This window comes from Thermobia domestica, chromosome 6, assembly GCF_964235325.1.
Source record: "Thermobia domestica chromosome 6, izTheDome1.hap1.1, whole genome shotgun sequence".
NCBI classification, from domain to species: Eukaryota; Metazoa; Arthropoda; class Insecta; order Zygentoma; family Lepismatidae; genus Thermobia; species Thermobia domestica.
Genome location: NC_137459.1, coordinates 313044417 through 313066916, shown reverse-complemented (window position 1 = coordinate 313066916; position 22500 = coordinate 313044417). Strand labels below are relative to the sequence as shown.

At 41.9% G+C, this 22500-nt stretch overlaps 1 non-coding gene across 1 annotated transcript in view; it reads left to right on the top strand.

Annotated features, from left to right (window-relative positions):
• Positions 1 to 20764: 20764 nt before the first annotated feature.
• The window catches only part of LOC145688569 (small subunit ribosomal RNA), a 1833-nt gene continuing 97 nt past the window's right edge, over positions 20765 to 22500 (top strand). Inside the window, exon 1 of the ribosomal RNA XR_014131942.1 lies at positions 20765 to 22500. This exon is cut by the window's right edge and continues 97 nt beyond it. This is a non-coding gene — a ribosomal RNA (small subunit ribosomal RNA).

The following is a 22500-nucleotide window of genomic DNA, read 5'->3' as shown; positions in this document are numbered from 1 at the left end:
TTCAATAGTTTACAGTTATGTGGTGATTTCTTTTTCTTAATTTGGTTGTTTACGCTCACACTTGTGTACTTTTCAGATGAGGTATATATATATATATATATATATATATATATATATATATATATATATATATATATATGTTCTTTTCAGAGCGCGACAAGTGTCTCATGTGGAATGTTCCATATGCTCATAATTGCCGACTTTTTTTTCATTTGCTCATAATTGCCGACTTCACCTTTTCCCACTCGCTCACACTTGCCGATCTTTACTTCTTTTCACATACTTAAAAGTGTTAGTAAGGGGAACATGGGTCTCATGATAAGCACGGGCTCCTCTATATGACGGCAACTAAGCCATCCATCACCGACATGGTTTACCTTCTCGCTCCCGTTAAACTTAAGCGTGCACGCACTGGTTTAATTGACGGCAACTGCGCCCTCCATCACCGCCACAATTTACCGTATGCTTTCTTTTGTTGAATTTCATTAGTTTACACTTATGTGCTGATTTCTTAATTTGGTTGTTTTCGCTCACAGTTGTGTACTTTCCTGATGAGGTATATAGTGTCTTATGTGGAATGTTCCATATGCTCATAATTGCCGACTTTACCTTTTCCCACTCGCTCACACTTGCCGATCTTTATTTTTTTTACACATACATAAAAGTGTTAGCAAGGGGAACATGGGTCTCATGATAAGCAGGGGCTCCTCTGTATGACGGCAACTAAAGCATCCATCACCGACAAAGTTTACCTTCTCGCTCCCGTTAAACTTAAGCGTGGACGGATTAGTTTACATGACGGTAACTGCGCCCTCCATCACCGCCATAATTTACCGTATGCTTTCTTTTCTTGATCTTCATTTGCTTTCAGTTATGTGCTGTTCTCTTTTTTTTTTTTTTTAATTTCCTTACTTTCGCTCACAGTTGTTGTGTAATTTCCAGACGATGTATATATATCCTCTTGAGAGTACAACAAGTGTCTTATCACACTTTTATGTTCTTTTTATTTATTTAATTCTCCCATTTGGAATATTCCATATGCTCATAATTGCTGTTTTTTTTTTTTTTTCATTTGCTCATAATTGCCGACTTTACGTTTTCGCACTCGCTCGCACTTGCTGATCTTGACTTGTTTTCACATACATGAAAGTGTTAGCAAGTGGAACATGGGTCTCACGATAGACAGGGGTTTCTCTATATGACGGCAACTAAGCCATCCATCACCGACATGGTTTACCTTCTCGCTCCCGTTAAACTTAAGCGTGGACGGACTTGTTTACATGACGGTAACTGCGCCCTCCATCACCGCCACAATTTACTGTATGCTTTATTTTGTTGAACTTCATTAGGTTACACTTATGTGGTGATTTCGTTTTAAATTTGGTTGTTTTAGATCACAGTTGTGTGCTTTCTATCGACTCAAATTTCCAGACGATGTGTGTATCTTCTCGTGAGAGTACAACAAAGGTCTTATTTTCTTTTTAATTTTTACCACATATTTTTAAGTATGATAATGGTTTATTTATTTATTTATTTATTTATTTATTTTTGAACTTCACAGCCCTGTATTTCCATTTGGAATTTTTACCTACCTCGTCATTCATTTGCTGTGTTCTTCCCTTAGAAGTATTTAATTTTTATTAAATTATTTATTTATTTAATCTCGTTGAGAAAAATTCGTGTTCACAGAAAGAAATTATTCTTTCACTACCGAGGTGGCACACGCCAACACCGCGTTTTATCGGATTTCTGCCGTTCCTTCCCACATACTTTGCTGTTGCTATAGTGTGCACGAAGTCCCTTGAAATTTTAACCTATCTGCCACGATTATGCACCGGAGCAAAGAGATGCAATAAACCTATCTTTTCTTTCGGGGGGGGGGGGAGTTGGGTTTGTGAGAAAAACCATGGATGAATTTTTATATATATTCCGTGTCACTGCGGTTAAATATATATTCTTTACATATTTCTTTACTTTGCCATGCTTTTCCTTACTTTTCAGTGCTTTGCCATGGTTTGGGTTGAAATTTCACTTTTGTAGTTAGAACAGTTTTGTTAAAAACGTGATTTGCAATAACAACAATTTCAAACATTAGCAAAAAGTAAAAATATTGGAATTTGCATTATTTCTGTATCAGCCACCTCGTGGCTAAGCCGTTAATATATGCGCTTCTGGCGTTAGGGATCCAAGTTTTATTCCGGCAAACAGCCTGGGTCGTTCGCCTCCCGTATTAAGCCAAATTTCAACTTTCTTGCACATATTTATTACTATTATTAGTATTATTATTAAAAATGAAATTAAATGAAATCTTCAAGATTTACGTCCCACAATTATGCTGGGATCAAGGTACACCTCATGTAGAAATTGCACTATTCTGGTTTGAATAGTTTCGTTAAAATAGTGGGAGAACGTAATTTACCAAAAAAAAAAAAAAAAAAAAAAAAAACATGACCACAAGTGTGAGCGAAATGTAAAAGTTTTCCAATTTACTTTCTTACTCTGTTATTGCTCACCCATTAGCACAGAATAGTATCTGGTTAAGTGACATTTATGTTGCTTTACTTCTTACCGCATTTTTTAAACCTTATAAATTGTGACGGCAAGTGTGAGCATTTTGACGGCACGTGTGAGCATTTTGACGGCAACTGTGAGCATGTTGACGGCAACTATGAGCCTTATCTGCGCAAATATGAGAGTACTAATATTATACATATTTCAATGCACAGTGTTTAGGTACAGGTAGGCTGGTAATGTCACTAATCTATCTTTCGTCAAGATAGTGGAAAAACAGAATCTGGGATGACCGTCATTCCGAATGTGAAGGAATAAACAACAGTGTTGTTGTTTGCTCTCTCCCTACATCATTGTTCATTAATTGAAGCTGGAATGGATATTAGTGATTTCTTTTCATTATTTCTATGTTTATCCCCCCCCCCCACACACACACACTGCTCTAACGATTGTCTTATTTTTACGGTGCATGCCCACACATCTTCATTTCCAATAAACCTCGTTTTAGCCGGAAAATTTTCAACCCTCCGCTACATTTTGAACTGTAATAACGTTTTTAATTATTTATTATTATTATTATTATTATTATTATTATTATTATTATTTTTATCATTTTTGTAAATGTGAATATAAAAATTCCTAATAACCTACTGCGATATACTGTGTTTGCATATATTCCGTTTAGAAATATTACTATTCTAGTTTTATTGGTTTTTCTATTCGTAGTGGGAAGAAAATGATTTCAATTTCTCATCTATCCTTGCAGGTAGCGTTCAAAGCCCTTGACGGCCAGTGTGGTCTGTGCTTGCAGTAATATTTTCAACCTTCTGCACCAATTTGAAGTATATTTTCCTTCATAAAATTGGAGTTACTACAATTCTTTATATCAATTCCCGTGCACAGTATTTTCATACACTTTCTGTGCAAATTGCACTATTCTGGTTTGAATAATTTCCCAAAAATAGTGTAGAAACGTAATTTCAAACAAGCTTGACCACAAGGGTGAGCGAAATGTAATGGTATTCCAATTTACATTCTCACTCTCTTATAGTTCACCCATTGACGCAGAATAGTATATAGTTAAATAAATTTTATATTGTTTTCCTTTTTATCAATATTTTTCCTCGTCTCACCTTCCACCACAGTATCCACACATCTTTGCGGCAATCGAAACCTGTCTTCGCCGACAAAATTTTAACCCTCCGGTAAAAGAGAAACTGAATTTTCTCTGTTAGTAATTTGTATATACAAACTGTTTGTACGTTGTCGCATGTACTGTGTTTAAGTACGTCTTGTGTAGAACTTTCACTATTCTAGCTTCTACGGTCTCTTTACAATTGAGAAAGAACATGATTTTGTGTTCTCCTCTACACCTGCCGGCTGCGTTCGCAGTTTTCGACGGTCAGTGTGGCCTCTGTTTGCCGTCAAATGTTCAACCTTCTGTAACATTTTAAAGTTTTATATATATATGGCGATACAACAATTCTTTTTATGAACTTCCCTGTAAAGTATGTAGGTTCACGTCTTGCAGAAATTAAATTAATCGGGTACGAATAGTTTTCTTGCAATAGTACAAAAACTTAATTTGGAATAAAAATGACCACAAGTGTGAGCAAAATGTAAAATTCTTCTTATTTACTTTCTTACTCTATTATAGGTCGCCCATTGAAAGAGTAAACTATATGGTGAAATAAAATTTATGTTGTTTTTCTTTTTATCACTATTTTTCTTCTTTTCATTTTCCCTCACAATGTCCGCACATCTTGGCGGACAGCAAAGCCTGTCTTCGCGGACAAAATTTGCGGTGCTGCTTACAAAATGCCTACGTTTGAAAAGATATATCATGTCTCAATTGTACCTGTGAATTAACAACGATATGTTATTCGGTTCATCGACATTCACATTCCAACATATCTGTCATCAGTCACTTAGCTCATCCCTTAAGTACACGCATAAAAGAGGTCATAATTTTCATGCTCGTTCACACGAATATTCAGTTTATTTCATATTACGGAATTCCATTGAACGCTCCTTTGTAAAAAAAAAAAAAAAAAAAAAAAAAAACCTCCAGGTTTTGATTCCGCTGACAGCGTTCAATTTCAACTTTAGGCTGGATTTTGAGCTCTCATGGCGATAAGCGGTTAAAGTTTTCCATGGGAGATACGTGTTCAACTTTGGGCATATTGACGGCAACCATGAACCATTATGTTGCCACCTATGAGACTTAAGTCCGCAATTATGAACGAAAAGTCGGCAACTATGAGCGTTTTGACGGCAACTGTGAGCCCTGGGTCGGCAATTATGAACAAAAGTCGGCAACTATGAGCATCATGAAAGCGAGTGTGAGCACTTTGGAAGCACCTGTGAACATTCTGAAGTCAACTGTGAGTATTTTGAAGATAAGCATGAAAAATTATGTTTTCAATTGTGAGCCCTATATTCGCAAATATGAACGAAAAGTCGGCAACTATGAGCGTTTTGACGGCAACTGTGAGCCCTGGGTCGGCAATTATGAACAAACGTCGGCAACTATGAGCATCGTGAAAGCGAGTGTGAGCACTTTGGAAGCACCTGTGAACATTCTGAAGCCAAATGCGAGTATTTTGAAGATAAACATGAAAAATTATGTTTTCAATTGTGAGCCCTATATTCGCAAATATGAACGAAAAGTCGGCAACTATGAGCATCATGAAAGCGAGTGTGAGCACTTTGGAAGCACCTGTGAACATTCTGAAGTCAACTGTGAGTATTTTGAAGATAAGCATGAAAAATTATGTTTTCAATTGTGAGCCCTATATTCGCAAATATGAACGAAAAGTCGGCAACTATGAGCGTTTTGACGGCAACTGTGAGCCATAGGTCGGCAATTATGAACAAATAGTCGGCAACTATGAGCACTTTATTGGTAAATGTGAGCATGGTGACGGCTTGAGTGAGGAATCTGACGGCAACTGTGAGCCTTTTGACAGCAACCATGAAACATTTAACTTACACTATCAACTGTATATTTCATATTATGAATGAAAGGTCGACAACTATGAGCCTTGTGAGAGCGAGTGTTAGCAATTTCAGGGTTAGTGTGAAAATTGTCAAGGCAACGGAGAGTATTTGGAAGGTAAACATAAACTACAATGTCGGCAACTTTGACCCCAATGTCCGCAATTATGAACGAAAAGTCGGCAACTATGAGCGTTTTGACGGCAAGTGTGAGCACCCTGAAAGTACGTGTGAACATTCTGAAGCCAACTGCTAGTATTTTCAACATAAACATGAAAAATTATGTATTCAATTGTGAGCTCTATATCCGCAATTATGAACGAAAAGTCGACAACTATGAGCGTTTTGATGGCAACTGTGAGCCTTGGGTCGGCAATTATGAACAAAAAGTCGGCAACTATGAGCATCATGAAAGCGAGTGTGAGCACTTTGGAAGCACGTGTGAACATTGTGAAGCCAACTGCGAGTATTTTGAAGATAAGCATGAAAAATTATGTTTTCAACTATGAGCCCTATATCCGCAAATATGAACGAAAAGTCGGCAACTATGATCGTTTTGACGGCAAGTGTGAGGATTTTGACGGCTAGTGTGAACCTTCTCATGGTAACTGTGAGCTCTATGTCCGCAATTATGAACGAATTGTGGGCAACTATGAGCATTTTGACGGCTTGTGTGAGGATCCTCATGGCAACTTTGAGCATTTTGATCCGATGATTCCTTCCACCTACTTCGATAAAAAAAAAAAAAATGTTTTCGTACATTCTCGGTAGAGATTTCTCTTCTCTAGTTTCACTAGTTTTCTTTCTGTTGAGAAGAAAAAAAAAGAAAAGAAAAAGAAAGAAAATGGAAAGAAAGAAAAAATGAAAGAAAAGAAAAAAAAAGATATCAAATTATGTACTCTCACGGGCGGTGTTCACGTTAAGCGTGGGCTCTGTTTGCCGTCAAATTTTCAAATTTCTACAACAATTTAGAGTATCTTTTCTTGTAGAAAAGTGCAGATACAATAATTCCTTACACGTACTCGAACGCATAATATCCAGGTACACTTGTTGTAGAAATTGCACTTCTCAGTTTTGAATAGTTTCCTTATAGTAGTGCAAAAGCTTAGTTTCGAATAAAAATGACCTCAAGTGTGAGCGAAATATAAATTTACTCTAATTTACTTTCATGCTCTATTATTGTTCACCCATTGAAAGAGTAAAGTATATGATTAAATAAAATTTATGTTATTATTATTATTTTTTTTCGCTTATCACTATTTTTCTTCTTTCCACTTTTCCGCACAATGTCAACACATCTTCGTGCACAGCTACACCTCTCTTAGTCGAAAACTTTTCAAACCTTCGGTAAAAGACAAACAAAAGTTTAGTTTGGTTAGCTTGTGGCTTCGCCCACAAAGCCCCTCCTTTTGAAGGTATTTCGCCCTTGCACCTCTTATTCTCACAATTCTAGGGAATTTCAAGTTTACTTTACTATTTCAACTAATTAAAAGATAAGATTTTGGATCCCAAGAAAACGCCTATTTAAATAGCGTGGGGATTTCTTCATCCTCCTTTAGACCCCTTAAACATTAAAAATATTCACTTTTGGCAATTTTGCTGTAGCTTAGTCTGGAAAGCCTACAATTATGCTAAATTTCATCATTGCAATCCTACCACAATTAACCGAACATTTTGGCGTGCAGAAGACGTCCCATATAAATGACATGAGAAAGACTTTTCAATTCCCCATAAAACCACTCTAAAGTTGAAAATTTTTACTTTGTACTGATTTACTTAGGTAACGCTAATGAAAACGTACAAGAATACCGAATTTCTCGTTTGTGTTCCAATTACAAGTAACTAAACTTTGAGATTACAAGTCTAAATAAAGGCCCATTTAAATAACATGGGGAATTTCTTCATTTCCTCTTTAGACCTCTTAAAAGTTAAAAATATTCACTTTTGACAATTTTCCTGTTGGTTAGTCCCGACAATCTACAATCATGTCGAAATTAGTTATTGTAGCCCTACAGGAAGTGCCCAATAATTTTGGGATGTCAAAGGTGTTTCATAGAAATAACATGGGAAATTTTTTGAGTTCCGCATAAAACCACGCTAAACTTGGAAATATATATCCAACTAGGTAAGACTTACGAAAACGTACAAGTATACGGAATTTCAAAGTTTTATTAAAAGTACCTAAAATTTCAGATTATAGGTCCGCAAAACCGTCCATTTAAATAACATGGGAAATATCTTCATCGCCCCTTTAGACCAACTAAACATTCGAAATATTCACTTTTGGAAATTTTCCTGTGACTTACTCCCGAAAGGCTACAGTTTCGTCAAATATGGCCATTATAACTCTACAGGAAGTGCCTCATAATTTGCGGGTGTGAAAGGCGTCGTATACGTAAAGCCTTCGTTGCTTTTTTTTTTCTTACCACATTTAGTAATTTTATAAATTTTGAGGACATGTATAAGAATTTTGACGGCAAGTGTGAGCAGTTTGACGGCTAGTGTTACAACGATAAAATACAATTCGCTGTAGCCTTGGTTCCTTATTTTCTTATAATACATACGAGCCACATCAAAATAACAATGTTTCCATTACGTGGTTTCTCTCCATTTTTATATATATATATATGTATTATTTATCTGATTGCCTGCCAACTAGATATTGAAAACCTTATTATTTTATGACATATGAATATCTTTTTTTTCGTATATTTGATAATTCTATATTTTTAACTAACTTCTTCGAAATTAACCTATGTTAGTACATATAAAGAAATACTCATTGCCCAAGTACCGCTGTAGCGTGAACCATCTGACGGCAAGTGTGAGCCCATGTCCAAAATTATGAACGAAAAGTCGGCAACTATGAGCGTGTTCACGGCAACTGTGAGGCCTTGGCCGGCAATTATGAACAAAAAGTCGGCAACTATGAGCATCATGAGAACTAGTGTGAGCACTTTGAAAGCACGTGTGAACATTCTGAAGCAAACTGCGAGTATTTTCAAGATAAGCATGAAGAATTATGTTTTCAATTGTGAGCCCCATAACTGCAATTATCAACAAAAAGTCGGCAACTATGAACGAAAAGTCGGCAACTATGAGCAGCGTGAAAGCCAGTGTGAGCACCTTGAAAGCACGTGTGAACTTTCTGGAGCAAACTGCGAGTATTTTCAAGATAAGCATGAAGAATTATGTTTTCAAATGTGAGCCCCATATCCGCAATTATGAACGAAAACTAGGCAACTATGAGCGTTTTGAATGCAACTGTGAGGCCTTGGTCGGCAATTATGAACGAATGGTCGGCAACTATGAGCACTTTTTTTTTTTAATGTGAACATTCTGACGGCTTGCGTGAGGAATCTGACGGAAACTGTGAGGCTTTCGACAACAACCATGAACCATTTAACTTACACTATCAGCAGTATGTTAGATATTATGAATGAAAAGTCGGCAACTATGAGCATCGTGGAAACGAGTGTGAGCATTTTGAAAGTACGTGTGAAGATTCTGAAGGCAACTGTAAGTATTTTGAAGATGGGCACGAACGAATATGTAGGCAAATATGAGCCCTTTGTCCGCAATTATGAACGAAAAGTCGGCAACTATGAACGTTTTGACGGCAACTGTGAGGCCTTGGTCGGCAATTATGAACGAATAGTCGGCAACTATGAGCACTTTTTTTTAATGTGAGACTTATCACGTTTTGCGTGAGCATTGTGACAGAAACTGTGAGGCTTTTGACACCAACCGTGAACCATTTAAGTTACACTATCAGCAGTATGTTAGATATTATGAATGAAAAGTCGGCAACTATGAGCATCGTGGAAGCGAGTGTGAGCATTTTTAAAGTACGCGTGAACATTCTGAAGGCAGCTGTGTGTATTCTGAGGATGAGCATGAAACATTATGTAGGAAACTATGAGCCCTTTGTCCGCAATTATGAACAAAAAGTCGGCAACTATGAGCGTTTTGACGGCAACTGTGAGGCGTTGGTCGGCAATTATAAACATGTAGTCGGCAACTATGAGCGTTTTGACAGCAACTGTGAGGCCTTGGTCGGCAATTATGAACGAATGGTCGGCAACTATGAGCACATTTTTTTTCTAATGTGAGGAATATCACGGCTTGTCTGAAGAATCTGGCCGCAACTGTGAGACTTTTCACAGCAACTGTGAACCATTTAACTTACACTATCAGCATTATGAATGAAAAGTCGGCAACTATGACCATCGTGGGAGCGAGTGTGAGCTTTTTGAAAGTACGTGTGAACATTCTGAAGGCAACTGTGAGTATTTTTAGGATGAGCACGAATCAGTATGTGGGCAACTATGAGCCCTTTGTCCGCAATTATGAACGAAATGTCGGCAACTATGAGCGTTTTGACGGCAACTGTGAGGAGTTGGTCGGCAATTATGAGCAAATAGTCGGCAACTATGAGCACTTTTTTTTTTTTGAATGTGAGCATTCTGACGGCTTGTGTCAAGAATCTGACCGCAACTATGAGACTTTTGACAGCAACCATCAACCATGTAACTTACACTATCAGCATTATGAATAAAAAGTCGGCAACTATGACCATCGTGGGAGCGAGTGTGAGCTTTTTGAAAGTACGTGTGAACATTCTGAAGGCAACTGTGAGTATTTTGAAGATAAGCACGAAACATTATGTAGGCAACTATGAGCCCTTTGTACGCAATTATGAACGAAATTTCGGCAACTATGAGCGTTTTGACGGCAACTGTGAGGAGTTGGTCGGCAATTATGAGCAAATAGTCGGCAACTATGAGCACTTTTTTTTTTTTGAATGTGAGCATTCTGACGGCTTGTGTCAAGAATCTGACCGCAACTATGAGACTTTTGACAGCAACCATCAACCATGTAACTTACACTATCAGCATTATGAATAAAAAGTCGGCAACTATGACCATCGTGGGAGCGAGTGTGAGCTTTTTGAAAGTACGTGTGAACATTCTGAAGGCAACTGTGAGTATTTTGAAGATAAGCACGAACCATTATGTAGGCAACTATGAGCCCTTTGTACGCAATTATGAACAAAAAGTCGGCAACTATGAGCGTTTTGACGGCAACTGTGAGGCCTTGGTCGGCAATTATGAACGAATAGTCGGCAACTATGAGCACTTTTTTTTTTTAATGTGAGAATTCTTACGTTTTGCGTGAGCATTGTGACAGAAATTGTGAGGCTTCTGACACCAACCATGAACCACTTAAGTTACACAATCAGCAGTATGTTAGATATTATGAATGAAAAGTCGGCAACTATGAGCATCGTGGAAGCGAATGTGAGCATTTTGAAACTACGTGTGAACATTCTGAAGGCAACTATGAGTATTTTGAAAATGAGCTGGAACCATTAAGTAGGCAACTATGAGCCCTTTGTACGCAATTATGAAGGAAAAGTCGGCAACTATGAGCGTTTTGACGGCAACTGTGAGGCTTTGGTCGGCAATTATGAACGAATAGTCGGCAACTATGAGCGTTTTGACGGCAACTGTGAGGCCTTGGTCGGCAATTATGAACGAATGGTCGGCAACTATGAGCGTTTTGACGGCAACTGTGAGGCCTTGGTCGGCAATTATGAACGAAAAGTCGCCAACTATGAGCGTTTTGATGGCAACTGTGAGGCCTTGGTCGGCAATTATGAACGAATGGTCGGCAACTATGAGCACTTTTTTTCTTAATGTGAGCATTCTGACGGCTTGTGCAAATAATGTGACGGGAACTGTGAGCCTTTTGATGGCAACCATGATCCATTTAACTTACACTATCAGCAGTATGTTAGATATTATGAATGAAAAGTCGGCAACTATGAGCATCGTGGAAGCGAATGTGAGCATTTTGAAACTACGTGTGAACATTCTGAAGGCAACTATGAGTATTTTGAAGATGAGCTGGGACCATTAAGTAGGCAACTATGAGCCCTTTGTACGCAATTATGAACGAAAAGTCGGCAACTATGAGCGTTTTGACGGCAACAGTGAGGAGTTGGTCGGCAATTATGAGCAAATAGTCGGCAACTATGAGCCCTTTTTTTTTTTTTGAATGTGAGCATTCTGACGGCTTGTGTCAAGAATCTGACCGCAACTATGAGACTTTTGACAGCAACCATCAACCATGTAACTTACACTATCAGCATTATGAATAAAAAGTCGGCAACTATGACCATCGTGGGAGCGAGTGTGAGCTTTTTGAAAGTACGTGTGAACATTCTGAAGGCAACTGTGAGTATTTTGAAGATAAGCACGAAACATTATGTAGGCAACTATGAGCCCTTTGTACGCAATTATGAACGAAAAGTCGGCAACTATGAGCGTTTTGACGGCAACTGTGAGGCCTTGGTCGGCAATTATGAACGAATGGTCGGCAACTATGAGCACTTTTTTTCTTAATGTGAGCATTCTGACGGCTTGTGCAAATAATGTGACGGGAACTGTGAGCCTTTTGATAGCAACCATGATCCATTTAACTTACACTATCAGCAGTATGTTAGATATTATGAATGAAAAGTCGGCAACTATGAGCATCGTGGAAGCGAATGTGAGCATTTTGAAACTACGTGTGAACATTCTGAAGGCAACTATGAGTATTTTGAAGATGAGCTGGAACCATTAAGTAGGCAACTATGAGCCCTTTGTACGCAATTATGAAGGAAAACTCGGCAACTATGAACGTTTTGACGGCAACTGTGAGGCCTTGGTCGGCAATTATGAACGAATAGTCGGCAACTATGAACGTTTTGACGGCAACTGTGAGGCTTTCGTCGGCAATTATGAACGAAAAGTCGGCAACTATGAGCGTTTTGACGGCAACTGTGAGGCTTTGGTCGGCAATTATGAACGAATAGTCGGCAACTATGAACGTTTTGACGGCAACTGTGAGGCTTTGGTCGGCAATTATGAACGAATAGTCGGCAACTATGAGCGTTTTGACGGCAACTGTGAGGCCTTGGTCGGCAATTATGAACGAATGGTCGGCAACTATGAGCGTTTTGACGGCAACTGTGAGGCCTTGGTCGGCAATTATGAACGAAAAGTCGCCAACTATGAGCGTTTTGATGGCAACTGTGAGGCCTTGGTCGGCAATTATGAACGAATGGTCGGCAACTATGAGCACTTTTTTTCTTAATGTGAGCATTCTGACGGCTTGTGCAAATAATGTGACGGGAACTGTGAGCCTTTTGATAGCAACCATGATCCATTTAACTTACACTATCAGCAGTATGTTAGATATTATGAATGAAAAGTCGGCAACTATGAGCATCGTGGAAGCGAATGTGAGCATTTTGAAACTACGTGTGAACATTCTGAAGGCAACTATGAGTATTTTGAAGATGAGCTGGAACCATTAAGTAGGCAACTATGAGCCCTTTGTACGAAATTATGAAGGTTAAGTCGGCAACTATGAACGTTTTGACGGCAACTGTGAGGCCTTCGTCGGCAATTATGAACGAATAGTCGGCAACTATGAACGTTTTGACGGCAACTGTGAGGCTTTCATCGGCAATTATGAACGAAAAGTCGGCAACTATGAGCGTTTTGACGGCAACTGTGAGGCTTTGGTCGGCAATTATGAACGAATAGTCGGCAACTATGAACGTTTTGACGGCAACTGTGAGGCCTTGGTCGGCAACTATGAGCACTCTTTTTTAAAATTTGAGCATTATGACGGCTTGTGTGAAAAATCTGACCGCAACTGTGAGACTTTTGACAGCAACCATGAACCATTTAACTTACACTATCAGCAATATGTTAGATATTATGAATGAAAAGTCAGCAACTATGAGCATCATGGAAGCGAGTGTGAGCATTTTGAAATTACGTTTGAACATTCTGAAGGCAACTGTGAGTATTTTGAAGATGAGCACGAACCATTATGTAGGCAACTATGGGCCCTTTGTACGCAATTATGAACAAAAAGTCGGCAACTATGAGCGTTTTGACGGCAACTGTGAGGCCTTGGTCGGCAATTATGAACGAATGGTCGGCAACTATGAGCACTTTTTTTCTTAATGTGAGCATTCTGACGGCTTGTGCAAATAATGTGACGGGAACTGTGAGCCTTTTGATAGCAACCATGATCCATTTAACTTACACTATCAGCAGTATGTTAGATATTATGAATGAAAAGTCGGCAACTATGAGCATCGTGGAAGCGAATGTGAGCATTTTGAAACTACGTGTGAACATTCTGAAGGCAACTATGAGTATTTTGAAGATGAGCTGGAACCATTAAGTAGGCAACTATGAGCCCTTTGTACGCAATTATGAAGGAAAAGTCGGCAACTATGAACGTTTTGACGGCAACTGTGAGGCCTTGGTCGGCAATTATGAACGAATAGTCGGCAACTATGAACGTTTTGACGGCAACTGTGAGGCTTTCATCGGCAATTATGAACGAAAAGTCGGCAACTATGAGCGTTTTGACGGCAACTGTGAGGCTTTGGTCGGCAATTATGAACGAATAGTCGGCAACTATGAACGTTTTGACGGCAACTGTGAGGCTTTCGTCGGCAATTATGAACGAAAAGTCGGCAACTATGAGCGTTTTGACGGCAACTGTGAGGCTTTGGTCGGCAATTATGAACGAATAGTCGGCAACTATGAGCGTTTTGACGGCAACTGTGAGGCCTTGGTCGGCAATTATGAACGAATGGTCGGCAACTATGAGCGTTTTGACGGCAACTGTGAGGCCTTGGTCGGCAATTATGAACGAAAAGTCGCCAACTATGAGCGTTTTGATGGCAACTGTGAGGCCTTGGTCGGCAATTATGAACGAATGGTCGGCAACTATGAGCACTTTTTTTCTTAATGTGAGCATTCTGACGGCTTGTGCAAATAATGTGACGGGAACTGTGAGCCTTTTGATAGCAACCATGATCCATTTAACTTACACTATCAGCAGTATGTTAGATATTATGAATGAAAAGTCGGCAACTATGAGCATCGTGGAAGCGAATGTGAGCATTTTGAAACTACGTGTGAACATTCTGAAGGCAACTATGAGTATTTTGAAGATGAGCTGGAACCATTAAGTAGGCAACTATGAGCCCTTTGTACGAAATTATGAAGGAGAAGTCGGCAACTATGAACGTTTTGACGGCAACTGTGAGGCCTTCGTCGGCAATTATGAACGAAAAATCGGCAACTATGAGCGTTTTGACGGCAACTGTGAGGCCTTGGTCGGCAACTATGAGCACTCTTTTTTTAAAATTTGAGCATTATGACGGCTTGTGTGAAAAATCTGACCGCAACTGTGAGACTTTTGACAGCAACCATGAACCATTTAACTTACATTATCAGTATTATGAATTAAAAGTCGGCAACTATGAGCATCGTGTAAGCGAGTGTGAGCATTTTGAAAGTACGTGTGAACATTCTGAAGGCAACTGTGATTATTTTGAAGATGAGCACGAACGAGTATGTGATTAACTATGAGCCCATTGTCCGCAATTATCAACGAAAAGTCGGCAACTATGAGCGTTTTGACGGCAACTGTGAGGCCTATGTCCGCAATTATGAACAAATAGTCGGCAACTATGAGCGCTTTGACGGCAAGTGTGAGCATTGTGACGCTTTTTGTGACGATTCTGACGGCAACTGTGAGCCATTAGTCGGGAACTATAAACTTTTATGTCGGGGACTATGAATGAAAAGTCGGCAACTATGAGCGTTTTGACGGCAACTGTGAGGCATTGGTCGGCAATTATGAGCGAGTAGTCGGCAACTATGAGCGTTTTGACGGCAACTGTGAGGCCTTAGTCGGCAATTATGAACGAATAGTCGGCAACTGTGAGGCCTTGGTCGGCAATTATGAACGAATGGTCGCCAACTATGAGCACTTTTTTTCTTAATGTGAGCATTCTGACGGCTTGTGCAAATAATGTGACGGCAACTGTGAGCCTTTTGATAGCAACCATGAACCATTTAACTTACACTATCAGGAGTATGTTAGATATTATGAATGAAAAGTCGGCAACTATGAGCATCGTGGAAGCGAATGTGAGCATTTTGAAACTACGTGTGAACATTCTGAAGGCAATTATGAGTATTTTGAAGATGAGCTGGAACCATTAAGTAGGCAACTATGAGCCCTTTGTACGCAATTATGAACGAAAAGTCGGCAACTATGAGCGTTTTGACGGCAACTGTGAGGCATTGGTCGGCAATTATGAACGAATAGTCGGCAACTATGAACGTTTCGACGGCAATTGTGAGGCCTTGGTCGGCAATTATGAACGAAAAGTCGGCAACTATGAGCGTTTTGACGGCAACTGTGAGGCCTTGGTCGGCAACTATGAGCACTTTTTTTTTAATGTGAGCATTATGACGGCTTTTGTGAAAAATCTGACCGCAACTGTGAAACTTTTGAGAGCAACCATGAACCCTTTAACTTACATTATCAGCATTATGATTTAAAAGTCGGCAACTTTGAGCATCGTGTAAGCGAGTGTGAGCATTTTGAAATTACGTGTGAACAGTCTGAAGGCAACTGTGTTTATTTTGAAGATGAGCACCAACCAGTATGTGATTAACTATGAGCCCATTGTCCGGAATTATCAACGAAAATTCGGCAACTATGAGCGTTTTGACGGCAACTGTGAGGCCTATGTCCGCAATTATGAACACATAGTCGGCAACTATGAGCGCTTTGACGGCAAGTGTGAGCATTGTGACGCCTTTTGTGACGATTCTGACGGCAACTGTGAGCCATTAGTCGGGAACTATAAACTTTTATGTCGGGGACTATGAATGAAAAGTCGGCAACTATGAGCACTCTGACGGCAAGTGTGAGCAATTTGACGTCTACTGTGAGGATTCTGACGGCAACTGTGAGCTATTTGAGTGGAACTATTAAGCATTGTGTGTGCAACTTTGAACGCTCTGAGGGGTTTCCTGAACATTTGACAGCATGTATGAACCACATTTCGGGAACAGTGGGCAATCTGACGGGAACTGTGAACATTGTTGTTGGCGACTTTTCACCCAGCATAACGTTAGAATATGACGGCAACCGTGGCTTCGTTTGCCGTCATTTTTGACATTCTGTGATTTTTCGTGACTGGTGTGCAATCGAGAGGAATCGCTACATTATAGGGATTAGGGTACAGAAGCAGCCCCGTTTACACTTTGTTAAGTCCTGGCTTGAAATTGTTCTATGAGGTTGTAATTAACATGAGTTTGACCTAATTCATGTTTTTGGATTGTTCTTTACATTAATTTTGTAACCCGAGCGCGAAAAGCAGCCCTTTTCGTAGAGAACTTTTTACCCAGCATAACCTTTGAGTATGGCGGCAACTGTGGCTTCGTTTGCCGTCATTTTTGAGATTCCGTGATTTTCGTGACTGGTGTCCGATCGAGAGGAATCTCATCACTATAGGAGGTATGGTAGTGGGCAATCCTGCTATATACTTAGGTTAGGTTAGGCTGGCTTATACTTTCAATTTGTTCCCAGAAGTTAGGAGAGTGTAAAAGTTGTTAAGTTTTGAGTGTCGTATTCTGTAACGGTTTATATATATACTGGATGTCAAATCACGTTTTCCCACCCTTGCGTGGGATGTATACGGCAACCGTGGCTGCATTCGCCGTCATGGTCAAAACGAGGCTGCGCAACGCCGGCAATTTCAAGACAGGTGTAGTATCGAGAGGAATCTCTACACTATAGGAGGTAGGGTAGTGAACAAGCCTCCTATATAAACATTCCCTTTAAATTGTTCACGGAGGTTGGAGAGACCGCTAATGGTATTGCTTTCTAAATGAGGCTTACTTTTTTCTCTCCGCGGCCTAGTCTGTCGAGAAATCTTGACTTCTGGCCACAGACAGAAAGCTAGTCTTCGCAGGAGGCGGAAATGGCTAAATTGGGAAGGGAAGCCACAGGCTGGTTGGTTTCTTTATGGGAGTCTAAACGCACTATCGCTGTTGATGTTGGTTAATTTTGAAGGCGGACTAATATCGGCGGATGGTAGTGTAGGCTCAAAAGGAATTTTATCAGCCGCAGGCAAGAACCCTGGGATGCTATTCACGGGCGTCCTAGCCGGTCAAGGTGTAGAGGAGGTTGCAAACCCTGTTGCTGCCTGGAAGGAATGCTTCATAGAAATGTGCGTCCATGGGCGGACCTATGAAAGGGCATGCAGTGCGGGTTTGCCAGCACGCCTAATGTTGTCCAAAGACTTCCTCGTATTTTGACAAAGAATGTCAGAAACCTTGGTCGGACGGCTGTTTCTAAGAGGGCACGTGGCGATGGGGAATGTGTGAGGTAGGCTCTCATACGGAAGTACCTGTCGTTTACGGGAAGGAGACAATCCTTCTTAACCCGAGGCCTAGCCTGTCGATCACGCCTTCGGGCAATTGACTTCTGGCCGATGCCGCTTTGTGCGGTTGCTGAATGCGAAGAATACTTGAACGGAAGCTACTGTCACACCCAGAGGACACGAGTAAGACTTATATCACTGGAGCAGGAGCCTAAATGTGCTTTTGTGGGTAGCCATACGGCCAGTTCTAACGTGTGCGAGGCCCCACGAGAGTAGGCTTATTCTGGTGGATGAGAAGTCTTTTAATATTTGCTCTGTCGGGTGAACGGAAGCCACAGTCATCCGTAGGACACGAGTAGACTTATTTCACTGGAGCAGGAGTCTAAATGTGCTTTTGTGGGCAACCTTACGGCCAGTTCTAACGGGAGCCAGGCCCCACAAGAGTAGGCTTATTCCGGTGGAGAAGGAGTCTTTAAAATTTGCTGTGTCGGGTGAACGGCTATATTTGAACGGAAGCCACAGTCATCCGTAGGACACGAGTAGACTTATTTCACTGGAGCAGGAGTCTAAATGTGCTTTTGTGGGCAACCTTACGGCCAGTTCTAACGGGAGCCAGGCCCCACAAGAGTAGGCTTATTCCGGTGGAGAAGGAGTCTTTAAAATTTGCTGTGTCGGGTGAACGGCTATATTTGAACGGAAGCCACAGTCATCCGTAGGACACGAGTAGACTTATTTCACTGGAGCAGGAGTCTAAATGTGCTTTTGTGGGCAACCTTACGGCCAGTTCTAACGGGAGCCAGGCCCCACAAGAGTAGGCTTATTCCGGTGGAGAAGGAGTCTTTAAAATTTGCTGTGTCGGGTGAACGGCTATATTTGAACGGAAGCCACAGTCATCCGTAGGACACGAGTAGACTTATTTCACTGGAGCAGGAGTCTAAATGTGCTTTTGTGGGCAACCTTACGGCCAGTTCTAACGGGAGCCAGGCCCCACAAGAGTAGGCTTATTCCGGTGGAGAAGAAGTCTTTAAAATTTGCTGTGTCGGGTGAACGGCTATATTTGAACGGAAGCCACAGTCATCCGTAGGACACAAGTAGACTTATTTCACTGGAGCAGAAGTCTAAACGTGCTTTTGTGGGCAACCTTACGGCCAGTTCTAACGGGAGCCAGGCCCCACGAGAGTAGGCTTACTCCGGATGAGAAGGAGTCTTTAAAATTTGCTGTGTCGGGTGACCGGCCATGAAACCTTTGTGAGGACTTGTCTCCTCGTTTCCACAGCATTTCCGCGCCTGTAAGTTGCGGAAGGTAGCATGCTATGCTTGAAGAACTGTCATCCGTTTAAGGACAGGAGTAGACTAATTCCATTGAGGCAGGAGTCTAATATGCTTTTGTGCACAGCCATACGGCCAGTCCTAACGGGAGCAAGGCTCGCAAAAGTAGGCTTTATTTCAATGGACCAGAAGTCTTTAATATTGCTCTGTCGGGATTGTCAGTTCAAACGGGAGCAGTTTCTGCACGCTACAAACCGCTGACGAGATCTTTCTCGTGTCAATGTGATTCCCTAGCCTGGGCCGGCGCAAGGCTGGCTGGCGAACAAGGTAATTGGGCCTCTGGGTTTCATACACACGAGGTGTCTCAGATGCGTTTAGGGTGAACAGGAATAATCCGTGCAATTCTCTAGCCTGGGCCGGCGCAAGGCTGGCTGGCGAACAAGGTAATTGGGCCTCTGAGTTTTGCATTTCGGAGTTTCCTTAATTCCGGGAGGAGCCACAAAGAAGAGTCCTGAGAGTTTCTCGTGTCCATGCAATTCTCTAGCCTGGGCCGGCGCAAGGCTGGCTGGCGAACAAGGTAATTGGGCCTCTGAGTTTTGTACACACGAGTGGTCTTAGGATCCTTCGGGCTCAACAGGGATTGTTGGAGAAAGTCTCTAGCCTGGGCCGGCGCAAGGCTGGCTGGCGAACAAGGTAATTGGGCCTCTGAGTCTTTATTCCCAGTTTCCTTAGTTCCCGGGTTAGGTTCACCGGTTAAATCGGAGGAGTCCGATTTATGTGTAAAGATAATGCCAGAGTGAAGGGAGCCAGATTTCACTTGAAGGAGCAAGAGCCAGTGTGGTTAAGAAGTGAGCCGTTTTGTACTCTTAAGGAGGGATGCCGATTGACTTTGAACGGGCTGTCCTCGCTTTAGAGTTTGGGCCAGTTGACGGGAGCTTACTTGTCCTTCTTGAGAATGAGGCCAGATAGCATGTCCTTTCTAGCTTACAAAGGCTTATGCGGAGCATTGTTTTTTGTAAGTGACTTTTTATTCTCCATGTGGCATTTAAGTACCGATTTTCCTTAAGTTAAGGACGGTATAGACTCATCGCCAGTTTGAGCGTGTATCACTTGTCGAACGGAAGCCACTGTCATCCAAGGACACTAGTAGACTTGTATTTCACTGGAGCAGGAGTCTAAATGTGCTTTTGTGGGTACCCTTACGGCCAGTTCTAACGGGAGCCAGGCCCCACAAAAGTAGGCTTATTCCGGTGGAAAAAGGAGTCTTTAAAATTTGCTGTGTCGGGTGAACGGCTATATGTAAACGGAAGCCACAGTCATCCGTAGGACATGAGTAGACTTATTTCGCTGGAGGAGGAGTCTAAATGTGCTTTTGTGGGTACCCTTACGGCCAGTTCTAACGGGAGCCAGGCCCCACAAAGGTAGGCTTATTCTGGCGGAAGAGGAGTCTTTAAAATTGCTCTGTCGGATGTACCGGCAAAGTGTGGAAGGAAGCTGTTGTAACCCAAGGATACAAGTAGGCTTGTTCCATTGGATTGGGAGTCTAATATGCTCTTGGCGGCTGTCACACGGCCAGTATTAACGGGAGCTAGTCACCGCAAGAGTAGGCTTATTCCAGCGGAACAGAAGTCTAAAATGCTTGGTCGGGTGTAGCTTTCCTATCCTTTGTTAGAACGCTGTGTTGGTTGTGTCCAACACTTTCCGGCTTTTTAGTCGGTCAATTCCCTGGTTGATCCTGCCAGTAGTCATATGCTTGTCTCAAAGATTAAGCCATGCATGTCTCAGTGCAAGCCAAAACAAGGTGAAACCGCGAATGGCTCATTAAATCAGTTATGGTTCCTTAGATCGTACCTATCCTACTTGGATAACTGTGGTAATTCTAGAGCTAATACATGCAACTAGAATCCCGCCCAGCAATGGAAGGGATGCTTTTATTAGATTAAAACCAATCGGTCGGTTCGTCCGTCCGAAACCTTGGTGACTCTGAATAACTTTGGGCTGATCGCACGGTCTCTGTACCGGCGACGCATCTTTCAAATGTCTGCCTTATCAACTGTCGATGGTAGGTTCTGCGCCTACCATGGTTGTTACGGGTAACGGGGAATCAGGGTTCGATTCCGGAGAGGGAGCCTGAGAAACGGCTACCACATCCAAGGAAGGCAGCAGGCGCGCAAATTACCCACTCCCGGCACGGGGAGGTAGTGACGAAAAATAACGATACGGGACTCATCCGAGGCCCCGTAATCGGAATGAATACACTTTAAATCCTTTAATGAGAATCTATCGGAGGGCAAGTCTGGTGCCAGCCGCCGCGGTAATTCCAGCTCCGATAGCGTATATTAAAGTTGTTGCGGTTAAAAAGCTCGTAGTTGGATCTGGGTCTCGGACGATCGGTTCGCCGCCCGGCGTTTAACTGATCGTTCCGGACGTCCTGCCGGTTTTTCCTTTCTCGGTGCTCTTCATTGAGTGTCTTGATTGGCCGGCACGTTTACTTTGAACAAATTAGAGTGCTCAAAGCAGGCCGTGTCGCCTGAATGTTCGGTGCATGGAATAATGGAATAGGACCTCGGTTCTATTTTGTTGGTTTTCGGAACTCGAGGTAATGATTAATAGGGACAGACGGGGGCATTAGTATTGCGACGTTAGAGGTGAAATTCTTGGATCGTCGCAAGACTAACCGATGCGAAAGCATTTGCCAAGAATGTTTTCATTAATCAAGAACGAAAGTTAGAGGTTCGAAGGCGATCAGATACCGCCCTAGTTCTAACCATAAACGATGCCAGCCAGCAATCCGCCGAAGTTCCTCCAATGACTCGGCGGGCGGCTTCCGGGAAACCAAAGCTTTTGGGTTCCGGGGGAAGTATGGTTGCAAAGCTGAAACTTAAAGGAATTGACGGAAGGGCACCACCAGGAGTGGGGCCTGCGGCCTTATTTGACTCAACACGGGAAACCTCACCAGGCCCGGACACTGGAAGGATTGACAGATTGAGAGCTCTTTCTTGATTCAGTGGGTGGTGGTGCATGGCCGTTCTTAGTTGGTGGAGCGATTTGTCTGGTTAATTCCGATAACGAACGAGACTCTAGCCTGCTAACTAGGCGTTGGAATCTTTCCTTCCAACGTTCATGTCTTCTTAGAGGGACAGGCTGCCTCTAGCAGCACGAGATTGAGCAATAACAGGTCTGTGATGCCCTTAGATGTTCTGGGCCGCACGCGCGCCACACTGAAGGAATCAACGTGTCTTCCCTGACCGAAAGGTCCGGGTAACCCGCTGAACCTCCTTCGTGCTAGGGATTGGGGCTTGCAATTATGTCCCATAAACGAGGAATTCCCAGTAAGCGCAAGTCATAAGCTTGCGTTGATTACGTCCCTGCCCTTTGTACACACCGCCCGTCGCTACTACCGATTGAATGATTTAGTGAGGCCTTCGGACTGATACCCGGCACCTCCGTCTTGCGGT